The sequence below is a fragment of the Trichosurus vulpecula genome, chromosome 4 (assembly GCF_011100635.1).
Source record: "Trichosurus vulpecula isolate mTriVul1 chromosome 4, mTriVul1.pri, whole genome shotgun sequence".
Lineage (NCBI taxonomy): Eukaryota > Metazoa > Chordata > Mammalia > Diprotodontia > Phalangeridae > Trichosurus > Trichosurus vulpecula.
This window is the reverse complement of record NC_050576.1, coordinates 141,050,882-141,076,414: the sequence shown is the minus strand read 5'-3', so window position 1 is coordinate 141,076,414 and position 25,533 is coordinate 141,050,882. Positions and strand designations below refer to the sequence as shown.

The 25,533-nt window shown below is 35.4% G+C and overlaps 1 protein-coding gene and 1 pseudogene across 1 annotated transcript in view; one reads left to right on the top strand and one right to left on the bottom strand.

Annotated features, from left to right (window-relative positions):
• The window catches only part of FMN2 (formin 2), a 478,670-nt gene that overhangs the window by 141,716 nt on the left and 311,421 nt on the right, over positions 1-25,533 (top strand). The gene's annotated exons all lie outside the window — the stretch shown is intronic.
• Positions 17,267-18,046, bottom strand: LOC118848295 (annotated as a pseudogene).

The window sequence follows — 25,533 nt, the reverse complement described above, 5'->3', positions numbered from 1 at the left end:
CATGTTGCTCTTTAAATGTTGCAAAGAACTTTATGTTACTTCATTTGATCTTTACACAAACCCTGTAAGGTTGGTATTAATCATCACTCTCATTTTCTAGATGACAAAACAAAACAAAACACCTGAGCGTGAGATAGCTTAAGCGACTTTCTCTGGACCGCACCATGACTGAGACAAGATTTAAACTTGGGCTTTTCCTACTCTAAGTCCAGCACTCTGTCTACTGTATTGTCAAGAGATTAAGAGGAAAACCAACTAGGAGGAGCTTGGGATTTTTTTTATCAAAATGGAAAAAGAGTCTCATAGGGTGGGCAAGTATGGGTGGAATGTGATCTTCGTTGTTGAAGGAAGTACCTATAACAATGAGATTACAAATCCATTGAAGTGTCACAGTAAATGGAAAAGAACAAGCAATAGACTTTCTTCTATGGACATTCTGATTAAGTGAAGTGTCACTTTAATTAGAAAGTATTTCTTTTTAGTGGTGAGTGTATACAGATACAAGTACAGGTATATGTGTTTTATATATGTATAACATGTATATGTATACACATACATAAATACAAAGAATTATATTATAGAATTATGCTTCTCAGATATGTATATACATGTAAATAAATGTATATTCATAGATATACAGCATGTATCACATACTGTGTATGTACGTAACATATGTGCATGTACATAAACATGTATTTTTTGTGTATACACACACAACTAAGAAGCATAATCCTATACTATAACATAATCTAGTACTAAATGTTGCAAATATGTGTATATTTGCTCCTTGTGACAATATCACCTGATGAAAATACTGTTGGAAAATATAAATTTGTAAGGCAGAGATTTTTAAAAAATATTCTAATAGTTGATTTAACTTTCACTTTTCAGTTAAAAAAAAGGAGAAAGAAAAGGGGAGAGGAGAGAAAAAGAAAGAGACATATAGAGAACAAGACTTGAAAGCTTGGAGATCTGGTTCAAGTCCTGCCTATGACACATATTACGGGTCTCTCGGCAAGTTACTCAACCTCTCAGTGCACTAAGTAGCTCTTCTAGAATCTAACTTGAAGACAAGTAGCTGACCTACATTTATAGAGGGTTTCTTCACCACAGAGTTCCTTAAACCCAAAATCACAGATTCAGTCCCCAATCCCTATTCTTATCAAAATTTTTCATGTCATTTCTTCTTTTTATAGATATGGATATATTTGTCTTTTTAAATATTGGTCAGTATTTAAGTTGCTATAGCAAAAATTGTGAAACGGTACCTCTTACAATAGGTTGATGTAGATGGAAATAATTTGTATAGTCCTCGCCTTAGGCTACTCTAATTCCTCAAGTACATAATCCATAATGCCACTGTATGTAATGTCTTCCTTGCGAAATATAACTTTATATATAAGATTTAGACATACAGACCTCTGTAAGCAATAAAAGTAAAGGCCATTCACTTGTGTGGCCTATAAAGAGTGGTTAGAGGCAGACAGTGGTTGTGGTTAAACTCCATTGGATGTCAAGTGATGGTACTTCATATGCTCCCCACAATGACAAAAAAAAATGGGAATATCACTGTAAAATATGCTTTAAATAAATAGTGTCTGATCGTGCTTAAAAGGCATGCATAGGAACATGTTGCCCGCAACATAAACTTACACACAGAAGTTAACAAGACTGAACAAGAAGAATCTGTGTTAGTGTTTCAACTCCTAACTGACATTTGTATAACCATTTAATGCAACACAAATGAATTCCTTCATGAATTTCTTCTGTTGTATTTATCAGATTAACTTGTTGCTGCCCAAAGGAGGAGGGAAGGAGGAAAAAAAATCCCTGATAGCTAAATATTTGTTGAGCTTTAGCCTCTGGAAATGTGATCAGCAGAGTAGATAGTTGAGTCTGCTACTTATTAGAGAAGTAATATAAAGATTCATTGGCATGAGCATTTGCTGTATCTCTAAATACTAAGTAATCCTTGGGACCCTATTCCAGTGTATCATAATGCTTGATGCCCAAATTCTGAAAAATAAAACAAACAAAAATGAATGATATATTATTAAAGTTAATAAGGATAATGGGAAAAGGGATAATTTAGTATCCAAACAATGTTATTTTTATTATTACTATAGAAAAACCTCACGAAGAACTGAATGTAATCCAGCCTCAGATGCATATTAATTGTGGTAGCCCTGGATAAGTCATTTAACTTGTAAGTTTTGGTTTGCTCAGTTGTAAAATGGAGATGATGGGGCAGCTAGGTGGCATAGTGAGGAGAGCACTGGCCCTGGAGTTAGGAGGAACTGAGTTCAAGTCTGCCCTCAGACACTTGACACACTTACTAGCTGTGTGACTTTGGGCAAGTCACTTAACCCCAATTGCCCTGCCCCCCCGAAGAAAAAGCAAAATGGAGATGACAAAGGCACTTGTCTCCCAAAGTTGTTGTTAGGATAAACTGAGATAATATTTGTAAATCATTTGGCAAATCTCAAAGAAGTGCACTGAGTACTAGTTTGTAGTAGTAGTGATAGTAACAGTCATAGTTATAGTAGCAGCAGCAGCACTAGAAGTAGTAGTAATAGTAACAATAATAATCTTCTGTATTCAATGGCCCTAGCAGTTAACTGTGAGGAAGTATGTAGTTTCAAATCCATAATGAACAATTACTCTTATGTGAAATACCTATTGAAATTAAATGACTTCTGCTTGACAAGTAGGGAAATTAACCACAGTTGTGTTGCAAGGCTCATAACAATGTTGTTTTTGTGGCACTGTTTTTAGGGTCACATTATAAGAAGCAGATGTATTATACCTGTAGGGCCTCCATTTCAGTTGTTCCCTATGTATCTAAACTTACACAAACGTCATCTATTATTAGGTACTAAGGGTGTTTTATGTGATACCAGAATTCACCATTACATTAGGTTTTTTTTTTAAAAAAAAACTGACAGTGGCAGATGCTAGTATTAGTTTGGGAGGTAGGCAGGGTGGGCTGTACGTGGTGAGATATGTGCTTTGCTAGTAATTGGGTAGTTATATCTGATCTGTGGAAAAGCTATGTGAAATAAAGGCTAAAATGGAAAATAGGATTTTTTTAAGACGACAATTTCTGATGTTTGAGGCATAGATAATAAACATTTGGTACTTTGTAACTGTTAAAATAACATCTGCTTTTAATAGAATACATTCCTATTGCAAGCTTAAAAATGTATTTACATAGAAAACCACATCAAAAAACAAACCTATAATTAGACAAACATAGGTTTTGTGGAATCTGGATTTGTTTTAGATGGTGAAGGATTTATAATTTTTTTGGAAAATGCTATTCTTATTACCATACATAGAGCATATACAATCAATTCAAAGAATGGTAAAACCATAACCTTAATTTTTACTTTGGATTTTATGTTCAAAGAAACAAAATGATTAGTTTTTTTTTAGTCCTCTATGTTTAACAACACAAAAGCTTTATCAAGAAAGATACCTTGAAATTAGATTAGATATAATTGACCTTGTTAATTTATGTTAACTTAAATGTTAACTATATGTTAACATTCAAATATTGCAAAAATTAGAACTCTCCTATCATATATTGGATTTTTACAAAATCTCACCAGCATTACTTGAGTATGAATAAGGCTTTACTATAAGTTCCTTGGCAGATTTAAAAGATTTTTTTGTTTTCTTGTCGTTTTTTTTTTTTAAAACAGAAATGATTCTTTATGGAATTATTATGCTGGAGTTAATGTGAGAAATAGAGGAGAATGTTGTTCGGAAGAGAGATTTTAAGACAGTATGGTATCATGTAAAGAGTCACCAAAACACAGAATCTTAGAAATAGAAAGGACCCAAAAGTCCATTTAGTATGCCTGAGCATAAAAGTTCTCCATAAAATAGCAGTAATGTGGAACTTTCTAAAAGACCTCTAGTGAGGGTGAACTTTTATCTCCTAATACAATCCATTCCATTGACAGATAACTATTTTTTTGAATTAAGATTTTTTTATTTTTAGTTTACAACACTAAGTTCTGCATGTTTTTAAGTTCCAGATTTTCTTCCCCTCCCTCCCTTGCCCCATCCCCACCGAGACGGCATGGAATCCTATATATCTTCTACAAATACCTTCGCACTAAACTTATTTATACAATGGTTAGGTTGTAAAGAATAATTATGATCAATGGAAGGAATCATGAGAAAGAAGAAGCAAAACCAAAAAAAGAGAGAAAAAAAGAACAAATAGATTACCTTAATCTGCATTCAGACCCCATAGTTCTTTTCTGGATGTAGACAGCTCTTTCCATCATGAGTCCTTTGGAGCTGTCTTTGAACCTTGTATTGCTGAGAAGAGCCAAGTCTATCAAAGTTAGTCATCACAGAATAAATATATCTATGGTTGTGTATTATGTTCTCCTGGTTCTGCTCCACTCACTCAGCATAATATCATGTAGGTCTTTCCAGGTTATTATGAAGTCTGTATCTTCCCCATTTCTTATAGCACAGTAGTATTCCATTACATTCATATACCACAACTTGTTTAGCCATTCCCCAATTGATGGGCATCCCCTTGATTTCCAATTCTTTGCTACCATAAAAAGAACTCCTATAAATATTTTTGTACATACGGGTCCCTTTCCCACTTGTGTGATCTCTTTGGGATACAACCCTAGAAGTGGTATTTGCTGGGTCAAAGGGTATGCACATTTTTAACCCTTTGGGCATAGTTCCAATTTGTTCTTCAGAATGGCTGGATCAGTTCACAATTATACCAACAATGTAACAGTGTTCCAATTTTCCCACATCCTCTCCAGCATTTATAATTTTCCTGTTTTGTCATGTTAGCCAATCTGACAGGAGAGATGTGGTATTTAAGAATTGTTTTGATTTGCATTTCTCTAATTAGTAGTGATTTCAAGCATTTTTTCATATGCCTATAGATATCTTTAATTTCTTCCTCTCAAAACCACCTGTTCATATCCTTTGACAATTTGTCATTTGGGGAATGACTTGTATTCCTATATATTTGGCTCAGTTCCCTGTATATTTTAGAGATGAGGCCTTTATCAAAGACACTGGTTGTAAAGATTTTCTCTCAGTTTTCTGCTTCCCTTCTAATCTTTGTTGTATTGGCTTATTTATATAAAAGCTTTTCAATTTAACATAATCAAAATTATTCATTTTGCATTTTGTAATGCTGTCTCTCTCTTGTTGTGTCATGAATTCTTTGCTTTTCCATGAATCTAATAGATAAACTATTCCTTGCTCTCCCAAATTGCTTATAGTATCAGCCTCTATTCCTAAATCATGAACCCATTTCGACTTTATTTTGTTATACGGTATAAGATATTGGGCTATTCCCAGTTTTTGTCCTATTATTTTCCAATTTTCCCAGCAGTTTTTGTGAAATAGTGAATTCTTAGCCCAGAAGCTGGCCTCTTTGGGTTTATCAAAGAGTAGATTGCTATAGTCATTGACTGCTGTGTCTTCTGTACCTAACCTATTCCACTGACCCACCACTCAGTTTCTTAGCCAGTACCAAGTAATTTTTAATGACTTCTGCTTTATAGTACAGTTCAATATCTGGTATGGCTAGGCCACCTTCTCTAGCATTTCTTTTCATTAATACCCTAGATATTCTAGATCTCTTGTTGTTCCAGATGAATTTTGTTATTATTTTATCCAGCTCTGTAAAAGAATTTTTTGGTATTTCAATTGGTATGGCACTGAATAGATAGATTAATTTAGGTAAAATTGTCATTTTTATTATATTAACTTGGCCTAATCATGAGCAACTGATGTTTTTCCATTTATTTAGATCTGACTTTATTTGTGCGAAAAGTGTAGGCCCTGGGTTTGTCTTGGCAGGTATACTGCCAAATATTTTATAGTATCAATAGTAACTTTAAATGGAATTTCTCTTTCTATCTCTTGCTTTGTTAGTAATGTATAGGAATGTCAAGGATTTATGTGGGTTTATTTTATACCCTGCAACTTTGCTAAATTTGTTTATTATTTCAACTAGTTTTTTACTTGATTCTCTAGGATTCTCTAAGTAAATCAACATATCATCTGCAAAAAGTGATAATTTAGTTTCTTCTTTGCCTATTCTAATTCCTTCCATTTCTTTTTCTTCTCTTTTCACTAGAGCTAACATTTCTAGTACCAAATTGAATAATAGGGGTGATAATGGTCATCCTTGTTTCACCCCTGATCTTATTGGGAATGCACCTACCTTATCCCCATTACATATAATGCTTGCTGATGGTTTTAGTTAGATGATATTTATAATTTTAAGGAAGGATCCATTTATTCCTATGCTTTCTAGTGTTTTTGATAGAAATGGGTGTTATATTTTGTCAAAGGCTTTTTCTTCATCTATTGAGATGATCATATGATTTCTTTTAGTTTTGTTGTAGATAACTATTTTTTAGGAAATTTTTCCTTATATTAAGCTGGAGTATGCTTTTCAAGTTTTCAGCCATTAATTACTCAAAGTTCAGTCCTTTCATGCTAATTTAGAATTTAATACTTCTTTCATAACAAACATTTAGATACTTGAAAACAGTCATCTTGAAAGAGAAAGGGAGAGGACAGCATGAGAAGAAACATGGTATAGTCGATAGTCAGCCAGTGAGCCAGAAAGACCTCCATGATATACTATACATCTTGGCTAGGTGGTCAAATACTAGTTACCTGACCTTTTAGTGCCTTAGCAGCCTGTAAGATATGAGTTGCCTTTATGTCTTAGGAAAGGAAGTTCCCATTCTCAGAATGTGAGGAAAGTGTTAAAATAGCAGCTCAGGACCATTCAAATACTGCCCTACTCTATCCTGACTCCAGTAACATTGTAGTGTAGCAGAATGACAATCAGACCAGGAATTTAGTCTATTTTACACTGAATAAGAATTTAGCACTTTGAGATCTAATCATGACCTAATTATGTTCCAGAGAACAAATCACTCAACTGTTAAAATTAGGGTAAGTTTTCAGTTCTGCTTTAAGGATCAGTTATTTCATTGGTATGGATTAGTTTCTCCATCATTATAGATATCAAAATGTAATCAAAATACATGTGCTTGATTATATTAAAAGAAAAAAAGCTTATAACAAAATAATATAATTAAAAGAAAAATAATGGACTGGGAATAAATTTATGATAAATAGGATGGATAGCAATGACATCCAAAACATAAGAAACAGGTATTGGATGTTTTTGATTATTTTTCTTTTTCATAGAGAAGAATTTGGCTTGGGGACAAAGATATCAATATAAATTTTTATAAGAATCTGTTAAAATCCAAAAAGATAACTCTTTATCCCTCTTCACAAACAAAATAATCCTAACTTATTCAATCAGTTTTCATGGAGCAAAATTTCAAGGTCCTTCAAAATTTAGTTTGCTCTACACTGGATCTTCTATGAATTTTCAGCCTAAAATCCTGTTCCCAAACTTGACCAGAATGATCCAAATCTATTCTGACCAGGTCTCAGCAAACTACAGCTTAGTTAGCCTTTGATATTATTTCTTTCAACATGGCCTAAGATAGGATTAGAGATTTTCATCTGAAAAGTTTAGTCTGAACATTATCATTGACCATCTCAAAGCAGTACATATTTTCTTTTAAGGGATATGATTAGGGATAAAGTATTTGAGTCATAATGATGATATGACCCACAAGAGGCAGAGAATTACAGAATATCAGAGTCATATCAGAGTCAAATATCCATATATTTTAGCCTGTCCTTGCGTAGTAGGTCCTGTAGCTCACTATCCTAGAATTAGGCTGTTGTAACCTCAATTTTCTATGGATACTATGTGAGGTTGTGGTGTTTCTTCTCTTATGCTGTTGGCTTGAACCCCCATTTGAGGAGCTCAAAAATAATAATATTCCTCCCACCGTTAGTCACTCATGAGCAACTAGGAACCCTCATTAACAAATGTTATTTAATCAAATAACATCAAACCACTTTTACAAAGGGATATTTTGTCCAAGATATAGCAGTTAAAAAAATTAAAAACATTTCTATCCCCTTAACCTTGGGAGCACACTTGATCTCTGAGAAAAAAGGAATCAGTTATAGTATGGTTTCTAATTAACACTGGTTCCATCAAGTTCATATCCAAATGCTACATCACTGCAAAATGATTGTTCAACTCAGTCACACTGGAGCTCATGGATTCTTGAAGTATTAATGCTTGTCTGGCTGCAAAATCTACAATAGTTTCTTGAAGGCTCCCTCTCCTGACCTTTTGAAATCTACAAAATCAGCTCCTCCAGATTAATCTTTTCCTAAAACAAAAGAATAAATGCTGAGGCAGGTAAAGAATTTATATGCCCCAGCCACATGACAGCCACATGGAGGGAAAGGGTCTGAGGTCTCTCCTCTTAATAGTGCTGTCACTCACTGGGCATAATTAGCCTAGTCAAATTCAGAGAAAGAATAGGCCAAGACTGACAGCCTTTTTCAAAAAGCCCCCAGTTCTAGTACTGTTAACTGCAGCCTATCACAGAAGCTACTGCCTACCTCATGATTAACTAATTAGAACTAGTTACAATTAATGATAATAATACTACTAGTAATAAATATACCTCATAAGTAATCATTTAGCCTTTGCTTTTGGACTTCAAGTAAGAAGGAAAGCACATTAGCTCTGGAAAGGGTCATTCTGCTTTTGATAGCTTTAATTGATAAGTTTTTCCTTAAGAGTGTAAATTTGCCTCTTTGGAACTGCCTGTTCATATCCTTTAACCATTTATCAATTGGGGAATGACTTGTATTCCTATAAGTTTGACTCAGTTCTCTACATATTTGAGAAATGAGCCCTTTATCAGAAACATTGGCTATAAAAATTATTTCCTATCTTTCTGCTTTCCTTCTACTCTTGCTTGCGTTGGTTTTGTTCGTACAAAATTGTGTAATCAAAATTATCCATTTTCCATTTCAAAATGTTCTCTATCTCTTGTTTGGTCATAGATTCTTCCTTTCTCCCTATATTTGATAGGTCAACTGTGACTTGCTCTCCTAATTTGCTTGTGGTGTCATGCTTTATGCTTAAATCATGTACCCATTTTTATCTCATCTTGGTATAGGCTGTGAGATGTTGGTCTATGCCTAGTTTTTGCCATACTATCTTCCAGTTTTCCCAGCAGTTTTTGTCAAATAGTGAATTCTTCTCCCAGAAGCTGGAGTTTTTTTGTTATATCAAACAATAGATTACTGTAGTCATTTACTACTGCATCTTGTATACCTATTCCACTGGTCCACCAATCTATTTCCTAGTCACTACCGAATAGTTTGATGATTACTGCTTTATAATCTAGGTTTAGATCTGGTGTGGCTAGGCCACCTTCCTCTGTATTTTCTTTCATTAATTCCCTTGATATTCTTGACTTTTTGTTCTTCCAGATGAATTTTGTTATTGTTTTTTTCTAGCTCAATAATATACATTTTTGGTAGTTTGATTGGTGTGACACTGGATAAAAAAATTAATTTAGGTAGAATTGTCATTTTTGTTATATTAGCTCATTCTGCCCATGAGCAACTGTATTTTTCTAATTGTTTAGATCTGACTTTATTTGTGTGAAAAGTGTTTTGTAAATGTGTTCATAAAGTTCCTGGTTTTATCTTGGCAGGTAGACACACAAATATTTTTTATTGTTTACAGTTATGGATTTTCTCTTCCTATCTCTTATTGCTAGATTTATTGGTGTTATATAAAAACAAAAATGATTTATGTGAGTTTATTTTATATCTTGTAACTTTGCTAAAGTAGTTTTATTAGTTGATTTTTTTAGGATTGTTTAAATATAACATCATACCATTTACAAAGATGGATAGTTTCATTTCCTCATTGCCTGTTCTAATTCCTTCAATTTCTTTTTCTTTTCTTATTGCTAAAGCTAGCATTTCTAGTACAATAATGAATAATAATGATGATGATGGGCATCCTTATTTCACCCCTGATCTTATTGGGAAGACTTCTAGCTTATCCCCATTAAAGATAATGCTTGCTGATGGGTTTAGATAGATGTAATTATCATTTTGAGAAAAACTCCATTTGTTCCTATGTTCTCTAGTGTTTTCAATAGGTATGGGTGTTGTATTTTGTCAAAGATTTCTTCAGCATCTATTGAGATAATCATATAATTTCTGTTAGTGTTGTTATTGATATGTTCAATTATGCTGATGGTTTTCCTTATATTGAACCAGCCCTGTATTCCTGGTATAAATCCCACCTGCACATAGTGTAGTATCCTCATAATAAATTGCTATAATCTCTTTGCTAATATTTTATTTAGCATTTTTGCATCAATATTCATTAGGGAAATTGGTCTATAATTTTTTCCGTCTGTTTTGGCTCTTCCTGGTTTAGTTACCAGCACCATATTTGTATTATGAAAGGAATTTAGTAGGGGTCCTTCCTCACTTTTTTTAAAGTGGTTTATATAGTATGGGAATTAATCGTTCTTTACATGTTTGGTAGAATTCACTTGTAAATCCACCTAGCCCTGGAGATATTTTTTCTTATGTAGTGTGTTGATGGCTAGTTCAATTTATTTTTATAAAATAGGGTTAAGTATTTCTTTCTTCTTCTGTTAACCTAGGCAATTTGTATTTTTTTAAAATATTCATCAATTTTACTTAGATTGTCAGATTTGCTGTTGTACAGTTGGGCAAAATAGCTCCTAATTATTGCTTTAATTTCCTCTTGTTTGGTGGTGAATTCACTCTTTTCATTTTAGATACTGATAAATTTAGTTTTCTTCTTTCTTTTTTTTTTTTGGTCATGTTAACCAAAGGTTTATCTATTTTATTGTTTTTTCCATAAAACCAACTCTTAGTATTATTTATTAGTTCAATAGTTTTCTTACTTTCAATTTTATTAATCTCTTGATTTTTGGAATTTATAATTTGGTGTTTAATTGGGGATTTTAATTTGTTCTTTTTCCAGCTTTTTAAATTTCATGGCCAATTCATTGATCTGCTATTTCTCTATTTTATTCATGTAAGCATTTAGATATATAAAATTTCCCTTTAGTACTGCTTTGGTTGCATTCCATAAATTTTGGTATGTTGTCTCATTATTGTCATTCTCTTTGATGAAATTATTGATTATTTCTATGATATGTTGTTTGACCTCATTCTTTTGGATTAGATTATTTAATTTCCAACTATTTTTTACTCAGTCTTTCCATGGCCCTTCATTAAATGTAATTTTTATTGCATCATGATCTTAAAAGGGTACATTTAATATTTCTACCTTTCTGCATTTGACTGTAAGGTTTTTATGACCTAATACTTGGTCACTTTTTGTCTTGGTGCCATATACTGCTGAGAAAAAGGTTTATTCCTTTCTATCCCCATTCAGTTTTCTCCAGAGGTCTATCATATCTAACTTTTCTAAAATTAATTCACCTCCTTCTTTCTTGTTTATTTTGTAGTTAGATTTATCTAGTTCTGAGAGGGGGAGGTTGAGGTCCCCCACTAAGTATAGTTTTGCTGACTGTTTCTTATTGTAACTCCCTTAACTTCTCCTCTAAGAATCTGGATGCTATACAAGTTGGTGCATATATGTTTAGTACTGATGTTACTTCATTGTCTATGGTACCTTTTAGCAAGATGTAGTTTCCTTCCTTTTCTCTTTTAATTAGATCTATTTTTGCTTTTGCTGTGTCTGAGATCAGCATTGCTACCTCTGCTTTTTTACTTCAGCTAAAAGATAATATATTCTGCTCCAGACATTTATCTTTAATCTGCACATGTCTCTCTCCTTCAAATGTACTTCTCAGAAACAATATGTTGTAGGATTCTGGTTTTTAATCGACTCTTCTATCCAATTCTGTTTTATGGAAGAGTTCACTCCATTCACATTCACCATTATAATTATTAACTGTGTATTTCCCTCCATCCTATTTTCCCCCTCTTTACACTTTTCTCTTTCTCCTTTCACCCTGACCCTTGTCACCAGTGTTTTGCTTCTAACCACTGCTTCCCTCAGCCTGCCCTCCCTTCTAGTAGCCTGTGATTTTGCCAGATGAGACTCTAGCCTTTAAGGAGCAGCACCACCCCCCCCCCCACCCTGGTTTTGAAGACCCAGATGTTGGTGCTTCTCTCTCTGGTAATTATGTATGTATTGCTTTGTATAGACAGAGACCCTGTCTGCTGATTTGTATTATTTGCTCTAATTATATAATTTCTGCTTGAAATTTCTGTTTGTGTTTTCTCTGAAGTTCAGAGTGTTGACTTTATCCCCTGAACTAAGTGAATGATATATGTAAATTTAATTAAAGTGAGATTGGAAACTCATTAAAGTTGCTTCCCTTCGAAAAGCAGATCAAAGAATCTGTACTAGCAGCCCTCCTGTGTGTTGGTGTTATTGGCCTTACACCTCCACAGCAGTTGCAAGCAGCATTGCTGTTACAGCAAGGTTCAAACAATGCTCATCCTCTCCCTTCTTTCTTTCTATTTAATAGGCCTTTTGTCCCTCTTCATGAAATATAATTTACCCCATTCTGCCTTCCTCTTTACTTTTCTGCCAGCAAAATCCTTTTCATACCCCTTAATCATGTATTTTTTTATCATCACATCAAAGTTTACCCACACCCTTTGCTAAGTATACTCCTTGTAACTACCCCAATAGAGATACAGTTCTTAAGAGTTGCAATTATCATCTTCCCATGTAGGGATGCAAATAGTTTAACATTATTGAATACCATGGATTTTTTGTCTTTCCTGTTTACCTTTTTAATGCTTCTCTTGAATATTGTATTTGAAGATCAGATTTTCTGTTCAGCTCTGGTTTTTTCATCAGGAAAGTTTGGAAGTCCCCTTTTATATTAAATCTCTATCTTTTCCCCTGAAAGATTATGCTTAATTTTGCTGAGTAGTTGATTCTTGATTGTAATCTAAGCTCCTTTGCCTTTCTGAATTTCATGTTCCAAGCCCTCTGATCCTTTAATGTAGAAGATGTTAAGTCCCGTGTAACCCTGATGGTGGCTTCTTGATGTCTGAATTGTTTCTTTCTGGCTGCTTGCAGTATTTTCTCCTTGAGCTGATAGTTCTGGAAGTTGGCTACAGTATTCCTTGGAGTTTTTATTTAGGGATCTCTTTCAGAAGGTGATTAGTGGATTCTTTAAATGACTCTTTTACCCTCGTGGTTCATGATAGTTTTCCTAGATAATTTCTTGAAATATGTTTCCAGGATCTTTTTTTAATCATGGTTTTCAGGTAGTCCAGTAATTCTTAAATTGTCTCTCCCGGATCTGTTTTCCAGGTCAGTTGTTTTTCCAATGAAGTGTTTGACATTTTCTTCTATTTTTTCATTCTTTTGGTTTGTTTGACTCATTATTGATGTCTCAGAGAGTCATTAGCTTTCACTTGCCCAATTCGAATTTTTAAAGTATTGTTTTCTTCAGCTTTTTAACCTACTTTTCCATTTGGCCAGTTCTACTTTTTTTCAATTCTACTTTTAAAGGAGATATTTTCTTCAGTCAATTTTTGTGCTTCCTTTTCCAAGCTGTTGACTCTTTTTTTCATAATTCTCTTCCATAATTCTCATTTCTTTTCCCAATTTTTCTTCTACCACTCTTACTTGATTTTTAAAAACCTTTTTGGACTCTTTTAAGAAGACGTTTTCGGTCTTGAGACCAATTCATATCCCTTTTGAGGCTTCACATGTAGGTATTTTGACATTGTTGTCCTCTTCTTGTGTTTGAGTTTGGATCTTCCCTTTTGCCATAGTAGTTTTTTTATGGTCAGGGCTTTTTTTTTTTGTTTTTTGGGGGGTTATTTTTGCTCACTTTTAAAAGTTTTGCTCTGCTCCTAGGGTACAGAGGGCACTGTCCCAAGCTTCTTGCAGTGCAGCCCAGAGGTCAGGTTACTTAGGCTTTCTGCACCGGGGCTTCTGGGGCTGGCAGCTTACTCACTTTTTTAGAGTAGCCCTACCTAGTTGTGTCTATTGTGCCTTGGGTTCTGGGGCTGGAAGTTTGTCTGCTGTGGTGGGGCTAGAGGCCTTACAGCTGACCTTCTGTGTCACTGGCCTGCTCTCTCTCTCTATATATAAGGCCTCAGTTGCTGATCTGTGCTGTGGCTAAGAGCCTCCTGCTGGCTTGCCCAGACACTGCCTGTACTGCTCCACTTTTACCCAAGTCAGACAGATTTCTCTTGAAGTCCTTCTAAGTTATCTTGGGATGGAAAATTGTTTCATTCCACATTTTTGTGGATTCTGTCACTCCAGAATTCTTTTTGAAGCTTGATTTAATGTTGTTTCCAAGGGAAATTGGGGACAGCTCAGGCAACTGCCTCGCTTCTCTCTGCCATCTTGGCTCTGCTCCCCTTGAACTTGAACCCAAATTTAAGATGTATTTTTTCTATATCAAATTTCATTTTATTAGATTTTACCTAATGCTTTAGACTAGTGGTATCAAACTAATAGAAGCAGGAACTACCAAGCCATACATAAGGATTCTTTTAGCAACATATTGACTTAGAAAAACATATTTACACTATTTCCATTCTATTGTATTTTTAAAATTTATGTTGTTAAATATTTCCCAATTACATTTTAATCTGTTTTGAGTGTTGTGGGGCCATATGTTTGCTAACTCTATTCTAGATTATTGAGGTCTTTTTTTCATCTGAAGGCTCATCTAAAGTGTTACCTACTCCTCCCAATTTTGTTTTATCTATAGATGTGTCATACAGGCCATTGATAACTTTCATTTGAATCATTGATAAAAATGTGATACTGCACAGAGTCAATCATAAAGACCACATTCCAAGTGGACATCAAATCATTAATGTATATCTTTTTGGTCCTACTAATCAAACATCTCTGAATCTACCTAACCTTACTTGTTTTCTAGCCTGCATATCCCCGTTTTGTCCCTAACAGAAGAGATTTCATTAAATACTTAAATTTAGATGAACCTTATGCCCAATATTCCTTTGATTCATCAATTTAGTATTTCTGTCAAAAAAGTAAATGAAATTAAAGTGGAAAGGCCTGTTTTTGATGAAGCAATTCTGGCTCTCTGCTCTCACTATTTCCTTTTGTAAATGTTCTCTAAGCTTTCCTTTCATGCAGTATCCTATAGTTTTGTCATGTGTTGAAGTTGAGTTTTGCCAGCCTAGTGTTTGCAAATTTCACTTTTCTTTTTAGAAATTTAGTATAGTATACATGCTTCTCCATTCCTATGGCCCATCTCCAATTTTGCACAATCTATAAAAAAAAATCACTAATTTTGTTGGCTAGTTCCCTCAATACTCTGCCATATATTCATCTGTGCCTATTGAAGAACTCATCAAGGGTCACTAGGTGTTTTCTTTTTTTCCCCATCATCAATGTTTACTGAGCATTTACAGTGTACTAGGCACAATAGCTCATCCAGGAAATCATTATCCCTGCCCGTCAGGAGATTATATTCTATAACAAAAAACATATCCCTCTCTTTGAATGATATTTTGTGTTTGGTGTTTTCTACAAGGGTAGTGAGGGGAAGATTTTGCAGCTTGAGCCTTGGGTATAACTTAGCCCCACCATCACTTGGTGAAAGGATTGGATAAGGAAAAGAGTTTAAGGCAGGCAATGAGAGACCATCCAGGATAGGGCTTAGAGTAAGAGGTTTAGAAAGCCACTATCTCACCAAATTAAGGGAAGATTTCCTATAGGAAATAGGAATAAAGGCAAGAAGTTTGTGGGATGCAAACAAAGGAAGAAAGGAGTCTCAGATACTGAAGCCAGAAATATCATGTTATCTTTCCCCATACAACACCCTTCCCTCCCTCCACCACCACAAGAGGAGTGTGATTGGTGACAAGGCAGATGGAGAAAAGACTAAAAGGTATACCTGACAAATTGGAATATGGGATTAAAATCCAAGGCAGGCTACAAGAATAGCAACAAATTCTTTTAACGATGACTTTGGAAACACAAACCTGATAGGTAACCAATATCAGAGACAATGAGACTTGTAGTTCTTTTAAGTTAGATAAATGCCCTACCAAAAATTTAAGTGGAACATGTGATTTTATTCAGGTCACCACTTTTGTTTTAAAGGAGAAACTGAAAATCAGGGTGGTAGAGAGGTGAATAATGTTTGAACAATATGGAACACATGGAATTTTTGCCATTCGACAATTTTATACTTAAACTTTTTTTCCTTAAGCCCATTATATAGCTACCAAGTGGAAAGTTAATCTTCAAAATGTACAAAATCCCTTAGAGAAATTTCAGAACTAAAGATTTGATTTACATGAAAAGCTGTAGAGAAAGTAGTAGAAAAGTCCATTCATAAAACTTTTATTCCATTTATATGAACTTAATACACATGTTCTTAACAATTATGCTTGGATTGTTCATGAAAATTTCATAAAACATTTTAACCATCATCTCAGGTTATTTCCCTGTTAACTATTTTTATAGCACATGCATGTTAGGCAAGTATCGAAAAAATCACAAAAGCAAAAAACCTAAAAAAATGTTAAATATGTGTTTTTTTTGTTTTACTGCTGTGCTTGATATATGGTGACTTTGTGAATTTCAAGCAATTCATTTTTACTTCATCTTTGCTTGTACATTTGTTCTTAGGTTGCCTAAACCATTTAAATATGTATAAAATAAGTGTAGCAAAAATAACAAAAGTGAACAGCAAGTTACTTTACAAATAATGGAATGTGAACCATTCCTGTCCTTCTCCAGAGTAAATTGACTGTGTTAAAATTTTGTCTTAAGTAACATTTTGCAACTGCAATCATAAAGGTGTGCCCATTGAGATTGTGTATTCCACAGATACACATGGAATGATACATAATATCTATGGGACATCTGTTTCTACCACAGCCATGAGTGCTCCAACCCTAGAGTGCCCATAGTAACTACACCTGTGGCTGGAACCAATTATCCCTTTATCCCCCCACCATGATAAGCCAGTATGTAGGCAGTTTTCTTTGCTTAGACATGAAAGTTATTTTAACACTGGCCTTGTGAAACTACAGTGTACCAAAAGTACTATGCCAAACATGTAAAACGTGTGTAAAAATTCCATAACCCCGTATTGACCACCTCAGATGAAAAAAGATAACTCCCCAAATGTTAACTGGCTCTACACCCCTAATATTTAGCATAAAACCACATGGAAAATATAAAAATCCAAATAGAAGCAACATAAACCTGTCATAAATCGTAAACAAAAACTATTTGTGGGGCAGCATGAATGGAAAATTGTCTACTGTGTAAATTTTAGAATGAGACAGACAAAAGTTGGGAGGCTAGTTAATTCTTCTCTCCTTTTCCTGCTTCAGCTTCATCTCCTTGAATGTCTGATGTTCAAAATGTCAGATTGTCTCTCAGTAATTGTATTATTAGTGTGCTGTCTTGGTATGAGTTTTCCCTTAATTTGTCAAGTTCAGCAATAACTTCATCAAAAGTCTTTGCAAGGGAGCAGACTCTCTCTGGAGAGTTCAGGATTTCGTAACAGAACACAGAGAAATTCAAGACCAGACACAATCTTGTAGGATGTGTTGGTTGCATCTCCTTTTTGCTGATTTCAAATGCTTCTCGATATGCTTGTTGTGATTGATCCACTATTCCTTTCTTGTCATTACCAGCATCAACATCAGCCAAATAACAGTAATAGCCTCCTTTCATTTTCAAATAGGAACCCTTGCTTTCTGCTTTAGGAAGCAGAAGGAATTAGGAAGCATTAGGCATCAAACATTAGGAAGCACTAGGAATCAAGAACTTTTGCAATAGAGACAGTACATCATTGCAGATATCTCTTAATTCAGTACCAATTTTCTCTCTGTAATCTCAGACCATCGGCAGTTTTTTTTTTCCAGCGCCTTCTGTCTTTTGCTCAATTCTTGAAACAACTCTCCAAGATGACACTTAGGCCCCTAGGACATTTTTGTAAGCAACAGAGGGAAGATTCCTCTCCTCATCGGATAATCCAGCTCCTTGCTCAGTTACAGACTTCATGTAGGCTGCCATGTCATCATATCTCTTAGCCAGTTCAGCCAATTTGGCCTTTTGCACCAGCTCATTTTTATCCATGACTGAATGTTCTGTGCCCAGAGTGAGTGGCAGGATGGATAGGGGATTCAGCAGTCTCTGGGCAGCAGCAGTGGCCTAAGTATTTCTTTACTATGTCCCTATTTATCTTCTTTACTCTCTTTTTTTGGTGCCATCCTTCTTATTGGAAAAATTCTTCTCCTTGGGACATAAAATAGAAGCAATATAAAATTTTTGTAGTTCTGCCATCTCTGTCATCATTATCATCATCTCAACCATTCTGACTATGGGTCCTTTGCATTCTTTGATCCTCCTTTTCCCCCAGTATAACTTAAAAAAATAAACCTCACCACTTTTTGTTATCATTAGTTTTTCTTACTAGCCTCCACTCATATTGAACTTTTGTGGGCTTGAAATTATTCCTACATGACCATGCTACAGTACTATTGTAATCCCCTGTTAGTCTTTGATTCCATCTTTTCTCTGTTTCTTAAAAATATGAGATAATTGATGAGTTACCTGTGCATTCACATCAGTTTCTTCAGACAACTCTTCCTTTTCTTCTTCATTAGAATCATTTCTTTGTGTGTATTCAGAACTTAGTTCTTGAGAATTTTTCATTCTTCCTAGACTGACTTTTCTTATAGACTTTTAGGGCATGGGCTCCTATTTGTCCTTTTTCTAAACCTTATACAATATACCTTGTTTTTCAGACTTTCCAACTTTACTTTTCTCTCATAAATTTTAAGACAAAATAGTCACTTCTCTCACAAACTTCTCATCATTTCTACTTCTGTAACCTGTTCCCAGTTGTTGATGTGATTAAAGTACAGAGTGACACTTTGCTTTCTTGCTACCTCTTCCTGATGAAGGTTAAGATGATCAATATGGCAAGCCAAGAGATGTATATTTGTAACATGGGGTTTATAATAAGTTTATTCATAGATATTGTGTGGAAAGAACATTAAAGGACTATGGAAATCTGAGGCGTTACTTTCTCCACTCCTGGAAGTTATGGATAGGCCTAAGCTACTCCTTCCTTGGCCCCATGTCCTCTGTCCCTTACTCTTTTTATGATTTGCTCTGCCTTAGGTCAGGCACCTATCCCTTTCATTAACTGCTCATGTTCTTGCCAGAGAGGAAAGTTTTGGCCTGCAGTTAGTGACTTATGTTATTTCCTGCATGCCCGGGAAGAGAACAACCCACAGTCAGGTGGGCTTGTTCTAAGTCAGTGGGGAAGGTGCACAAACATTATCATTTGTTGCATTCTTGTTGGTTTTGGTACTAGCAGTAATCACATTAGGGAAGAAAATAACTATAGCTGAGGACCAGGTGACAGAAGGAGGAAAGATGATTGGATCATAGAGCTAAAGTTGAAAGGGGATTGATTGCCTACAGAGGGATCTCATACTATACTTTTTTGAATTTGAATTGCTATGAAATTTGAATTTTCTTCTGGACTCTGTCTTGAATGCTACATAAGAAAAAGTAAATCTAATTTTATTATTTTTCTAACTGAAGAATACCTTGAGGAATCAACAATAATTTTTGGGTCATGTTATTTTTTGCTATTACTTAGAGAATTTTGAGGCTAAATATGCCACTTCATTTGATTTGTACTACTTCTTCTTTAATTCATAGCTGAAAGAGGTACATAGGAAGTAAAAACATAAATTCTGAGATATAAAAATTTTTAGGAGACATCTTTTACATGTGCAGACCCAAGTGGAATTAGACCCCTAAGGAAATCATAAAAAATAGGATAGTAAAGTTTTTTCTCCTATACCTTTTAGATTCTATAACACCTGTCTATAGTGTTGAAAATTTGATTTAGAAAAATGTTACAAAAGTACATGCCTACAGTGAACAGAGTATCATCTTTACCATTTGAAGCATCTAGAAAAATCTTAACCTGAGTGAGAGATGTACATCTCTTTGTCATGCTATCAGTGAGACAATGTGAGATTTATGAACTGTGATTCTTCTGGGTAGGAATATAGGCCTTAGGGGGCCCATTAAAATCTAGAAAGTAAATCTATTTTACTTTATTTCCCTGAATTCTCTAAAAAGGTGAATTATATTAAATATACTTCACAAAAGTTCCTCAGAAGATGGATTTCTGGAGGGCAGAGCCAAGGTGGGCACTTGAAGACAGGGACTCACTTGAGCTCTCCCCAAAATCCCTCCAAACACCTGTAAAAATGACTCTAAACAAATTCTAGAGCTACAGAACCCACAAAATGACAGAGTGAAACAATTCTCCAGCCCAAGATGGCCTGGATGGTCACTGGGAAGGGTCTATCACACCATGCTGGGAGCGGAGTGCAGCCCAGCACGGGCCATGCAGGAAGAAACCAGGCCAGGGTAGACCAGACGGAGTAGGCCTCAGGGCCCTGAATCACTTATAGCTGTGGCATTTTACAGACTTCTCAACCCACAAACTCGAAAGACAACTTAGCAAGTCAGTGAGAAAACTGTTGGACATGGGTGAGAGAAGTGAATTGTCTAACTCCCAGCCCTAGGGCAGCAGAGGTGGCTGCAGCTGTAGTGGATGCTTCTAGAGCTCCAGGCAAATAGAAGGTGGGGGGAATCAAGAGCCTAATGAGGAAGGGAGTGCAGGGATCTCTTTGCTGGTGCTGAGCCAAGTTCTCTCACTTTGCTGTGCTTGGATCTGGGTCACAGTCCTGGTTGGTGGTCCTTGGGGGAGGAGGAGCGCTGTTGTGACAGAACTTGTGGTGACTGTGGAGAGGGAGTCCTCCTGGTAGTTACATGGCAGAAAGGAGTGCTTGCACTCATAAACTAGAGCACAGGCCAGGAGAGGAGCATCATACCACCTCATAATAGAAGTAGTTCTGAAAACAGCAGCACAAAACCCCTGAAGCTTGGGACAAAGCACTCTCCACTCTGGACAAAGAGCTCAAAAGTGAAGTAATTGGCTGGAAAAATGAGCAGGCAGCATAAAAGGACTCGGACTATAGAATCTTTCTTTTGTGACAAAGAAGATTAAAACATACAGGCAGAAGAAGTCAAGAAATTCAAATATCCTACATCAGAAGCCTCCAAGAAAAATCTGAGTTGGTCTCAGGCCGTGGAAGAGCTCAAAAAGAATTTGGAAAATCAAGTAAGAGAAGTAGAGGAAAATTGGGATGCAAGAAAGTCATGAAAAATGAGTCAACAGCTTGCTAAAGGAGACTCAAAAAATACTGAGGAAAATAACACCTTAAAAATAGACTAACCCAAATGGCAAAAGAGATCCAAAAAACCAATGAGGAGAAGAATGCCTTAAAAGGCAGAATTAGACAAATGGAAAAGGGAATCCAAAAGACCACTGAAGAAAAGACTACCTTAAAAATTAGAATGGAGCAAGTGGAAGCCGGTGACTTTATGAGAAATCAAGAAATTATAAAACAGAACCAAAAAGAATGAAAAATGGAAGACAATGTGAAATATCTTGTTAGAAAAACCACTGACCTGGAGAACACATTCAGGAGAGATAATTTAAAAAATTGTTGGACTACCTGAAAGCCATGATCAAAAAAATTGCCTAGACACCATCTTTCAAGAAATTATCAAGGAAAACTGCCCTGGTATTCTAGAACCAGAGGGCCAAATAGAAATTGAAAGAATCCACTGATTGCCTTCTCAAAAAAGATTCCAAAAAGAAAACTCCTAGAAATATTGTAACCAAATTCTAGAGTTCCCAGGTCGAGGTGAAAATATTGTAAGCAGCCAGAAAGAAACAATTCGAGTTTTGTGGAAACATAATCAGTATAATACAAGATCTAGCAACTGCTACATTAAGGGATTGGGCTTATACTATGATATTACAGAAGTCAAAGGAGCTAGGATTAAATCCAAGAATCACCTACCCAGAAAAATTGAGTATAATATTTCAGGGGAGAAATGGATATTCAATAAAATGGAGGACTTTAAAGCATTCTTGATGAAAAGACCAGAGATGAATAGAAAATTTGACTTTCAAATGCAAGAATCAAGAGAAGCATGAAAAGGTAAACAGGGAAGAGAAATCATAAGGACTTTTAAAGTTTAATTGTTTACATTCCTACATGGAAAGATGATATTTGTAACTCATAAGACCTTTCTCAGTATTAGGGCAGTTGAAGGGAATATGCATATATATTGACAGAGGGCACAAGGTGAATTGAATATGAAGGGATGATATCTAAAAAAATAAAATTAAGAGGTGAGAGAGGAATATATTGGGAGAAGGAGAAAGAGACAGATAGAATGGGGTAAATTATCTCACATAAAAGTGGCAAGAAAAAAAACTGTTGTAATGGAAGGGAAGAGGGAGTACAGGAAAAGAAATGAGCGAATCTTGCTCTCATCAGATTTGGCTTAAGGAGGGAATAACATACACACTCAATTGGGTATATTACCCTACAGGAAGGTGGGGGGAAGGGGTAAGAGGGAGAGATGATAGAAGGGAGGGCAAATTGGGGGAGGATGTAGTAAACACTTTTGAAAAGGGACAGGATCAAAGGAGAAAATTGAATAAAGGGGCACAGGATAGGATGGAAGGAAATATAGTCTTACACAACATGACTATTATGGAAGTGTTTTGTATAACTATGTATGTATAACCTATATTGAATTGTCTGCCTTCTCAAGGAAGGTGGATGGGGAGAGAAGATGGGAGAGAATTTGGAGCTCAAAGTTCTAAAAACAAATGTTAAAAAATTACTTTTGCATGCAACTGGGAAATAAGATATACAGGCAATGGGGTATAGAAATCTGTCTTGCCCTAGAAGAAGGTAGGGGGAAAGTGGATAAAAGGGGGTGGAGTGGGATGATAGAAGGGAGGGCAGACTGGGGAAAGGGTAAATCAGAATACATGCCATCTTAGGGTGGGGGGCAGGGTAGAGATGGGGAGAAAATTTGTAACTCAGAATCTCATGGAATTGAATGTTGAAAACTATAAATAAATTTTTAAAAAAGAGTTAAAAAAGATGGATTTCCTGAATTTTCTGACAGTTGCATTGACCACTGGCAACTTTAGATATTTACTACAATGTATATTTCAAATTATATTTAAAGGTTCAGCGATCTTTTAAGTTTTGTTTTGTTCTGTTTGTAGAGAATAATCTTGAAGGCGGTAACTGAGCATCATTGAATTTTTAACTAGAAATTATACAGAAACATTAATGAAGGAAATTTGTGTGGACCCAATTTCAGAGTGAGAAATCAGAGTTATAATTGGCTTATACTATTCAGCCTTACCTTGCACTTTCCAGAGAGCACTATAGTTCATTGGTATTTGGTATACCATAGTAGGGTTACATGAGCTCCTACTGTGTAACTAGTTATTTATATTACTTTGCATTTACTTCTCTGATTAGAATGTGAGCTTTTTGAGAGGAAAGGCAATATTGTTTTCTTTCTGTATCCCCAGTACTTAGCAGAGTGCTTGGCACACAGTAAATGTTTAATTGTTTTTCCATTGGATACTAGCCTTATGTACTTATTGGAGTGTTTAGTTTTTACCTGTGCATTCGTAATGCTTTGCCCATCATTGGCACTTATATTGACTTTAAGTGAATCTGTCCCTTTCCTTTCTTTTTCCCTTGAGGAAACTGACACATTAAGAAACTGTTGTCTTACTGACAAAATGGCATTTTTAGAAACTTAATCTAGAACTTTTTCTGCTAAAGCCCTGATGGCTCAGAGTGTAAATTGCAACTGTTTCCGTTTTGGCCAGAAACCCTGACTGTCCTCCCCTCCCAGGTTGATTCTTTTTCTTTTTCTGACTAAGAAAAAGAGGCCATCCTCTGCCTCATTTCTTACCTAGCCTTAATCACTGAATATGCATTGCCTCAGTCAAACTCAGACCTTGGAAAGACCTTAGCTTAAAAAGGCCAAGGTCTCCCACTGCATCAGGGACATCTTGAGTTCTCTATATCTTGCCACTGGACCCAAATGGCTCTGGAGGAGGTGAGGCTGGTGACTTTGCACAGCCCTTCTTCACTTAAATCCGATTCAGTTACAAGTCATGGCATCACCTTCTTGATGCCACGGTCCTCTTCAAGAATGAAGGACAAAGAACAACAACAACATCTATATTTCTAATATTATTTTATATTTGAAGAAAAATGTTTCAAAATTATCAAAATTATCATATGTTTGAATCTTCCTTTTAGTAGGTGGTTTTTTGTTTGTTTTTGACAACACTTGTGCTGGAGTAGTAGAAATTCCTTTAAAACAGCCCTTCCCAGGAAATGAAAACTCAAGTTTCTGACAAGAATCAAAGTACCCAAAAGATGTGGGGAAAGAAATGATAAAATGTTTGTATATGAGGAAAAATATAATGAAAACAGTAACAACCAAAGTCAGGTAGGTCCCTTGCAGTGTTTTTATGGATCATCAACTTCTATTTGTAGCTATAAAATGGTACATCCTAGGATGGTTACCAGAGGGAATGCCGGGCAATGTTTTTACTTTATTGATCCCTATAGTACTCTTTGTAGTGTATTATCATCATCATCATTGTAATGATGTATATTTTAAGAGGAGGATTCTTCATGGAGTCATAAAACTGTGACAAAAGAAACACAGGCCATTTTTGCAGGTGGGGGGAGTAATAAATGAGTAATCCTAAGTATATAACACAACTATTATTTATTTTAGTACATTCACATTAATGTTGGTTTGTGAATTTTAATGTTTTTCTTTTTTTTTTGCTTTGGTTCCCTTTCATGAAATTTCTGTGGACTTTAATCAATGACTATTATAACTAAAGCATTCCTTAATGAGCCTGCAATTTCTTTTTCTTTCTTTCTTTTTGTCTAGTGCCAAAAAGTGCCACTGGAAACTAGAATTTGAGTTGGAATCCACTTGAAACTGAATGTCTTTAAAATTGTCAGCCTTCCTTTTATAGCCTAGATCAGCACAGTGCTATATAAAAATTTGCCCTGAGCTAATCCCTGTCTTTAGCGTTGGCTGAAAAGTAACTAACAATTTTATTTGGAAAGTTAGTTTGCATGCATGATTCCCTGGGTGACGCCATAGAAAGCAGACTGTCTGGTTGTATGAGTTCAGGGGAAGAGAGGTTGCCTCCCCCCCCCTTTTTAAGTTAATGACATTTCCCTGCACCACATATTCTCCTTCTTCTTGTAACAAAATGTGTTAAGCAAAACAAACACAGTGGTCATATCTGCCAGCCTATGGCTCATTCCACACCCCTAGACAAGAGACTACTCTACCAAGAGGATCTGAACTCATTTGGGTCTTTTGACTCCTTATCCAATGGCATTGTGACATCAGAGTAAAGCACATATAAGTACTCAAATAGATCTTTTTTATCATTAATGTAGATAGTCCCTCCAGTAATCACATACTATCCATTCCTACTCATCCTGTATAACATTTTTCAGAATTCTCCCAGAAGTTCAACAGAAGAGTTCCATTCAACATTCTAGGGACCTTTCTTGCTTTCTCCTGACATCAAGAGATTACCTGAGGTATTTTGGCTATTCATCTGTTATATGTCATTCTCATGACATTGTCAGCTT